The sequence below is a fragment of the Echinops telfairi genome, unplaced genomic scaffold (assembly GCF_000313985.2).
Source record: "Echinops telfairi isolate 266 unplaced genomic scaffold, ASM31398v2 ScPeMD7_1;HRSCAF=3_1, whole genome shotgun sequence".
NCBI lineage: Eukaryota > Metazoa > Chordata > Mammalia > Afrosoricida > Tenrecidae > Echinops > Echinops telfairi.
This window is the reverse complement of record NW_022103897.1, coordinates 3,515,195-3,516,589: the sequence shown is the minus strand read 5'-3', so window position 1 is coordinate 3,516,589 and position 1,395 is coordinate 3,515,195.

Sequence of the window (1,395 nt, the reverse complement as noted above, 5' to 3'; positions counted from 1 at the left end):
TGACACAATCACTGAAGACAAAGAAGGTGCATAAGCTAATGTGGTGAAGAAAGCTGATGGTGCCTGGCTATCAAAAGATATAGTGTCTGGGGTCTTAAGGCCTGAAGATAAACAAGCAGCCATCTAGCTGAGAAGCAACAAAGCCCAAATGGAAGAAGGACTCCAGCCTGTATGATCATGTGGTGTCGATGGGATCACATATCAGGCATCAAAGAACAAAAACTCTTATAATTGTGAATGAAGGGGAGTGCAGAGTAGAGACCCAAAGCCCATCTAGAGGCAACTGGACATCCTCTTATAGAAGGGTAATGGGGAGGAGAGGAGCCAATCAGGGTGTGTTGTAGCAACTATGAAACATACAACTTTCCTCTAGTTCGTTAATACTTCCTTCCCCACCCCACCCCCTATTATGATCCCAATTCTACCTCCAGCTAAACAAGAGCTGAAAACAGGGAATCCAGGACAGATAAACCCCCCCAGGACCAGTAATGAGAGTAGTGATACCAGGAGGGAGGGGAGGTGGAGTAGAAAGGGGGAACCTGGTTTGCAGAAGGCAATGGATGGCAGTGGAAGCCTGCAATACATTTGCAGGGACTTCCAGGAAGATGACTCCGATGTGGGATCGCCCACTAGAAGGGATCACTGTGTGATCGCCAGGTTACAGATGAGCAGGTCAAGTAAGGGAGCTGAGACATGAATCCGGATTTTGCAGAACCCCAGGTTCTCTTGTCAGTTTCCCATGGAGTGCGCAGCTGTGCTCAACACACTTGTATCACTTACATATGATGCCTGCCCAGAGTTTACCTCTCGTGGACAGCAACTCCTAGCCTCTATCCCTTCTCCCCATCCTGCCACCTCCATTCTATGACTTGCCAGCATGGGGATATGACCCGGATACTCTATCCCTCAGAGTATACCACGATCGCCTGCATTCACTCCTGGATGCCCTGAATGCTACAACCCGTGGAGTAGAGTTCCCATTGGGGATAATACCTAGCCGAGGCAAGTTCTCTCCCCTGGTAGCAGGGGAGCAACTAGGCTCTACAGACAGAAAGCTTTGGTTAGTTGTTGATGGACCCAGTAAACACAGCGGACTACAATAGGTTGTTATATTTGTTCCTATTTTCTTTTGAGAAAGGAAACATAAAACTCTTGATTTCCCCCAGAGGAAATGGAACCCGTAATTTCCAGCCTTCTCATCACTTTGCCCACAACTTGCTAGGCAGCCTGCAGAACAGGGCCTGAACCAGATCACCCTCTAATTGGAAGCCCCCTCTTCCCTTGGGCATCCACTAGAATAGCCCATATCCGCTCTAGTACCAGAGGTAAACTGTGAATAGTTCTGAGTTGTACAGTGTGATAGTTACATAATCTGGTGTCAACTTATGGAGGGGT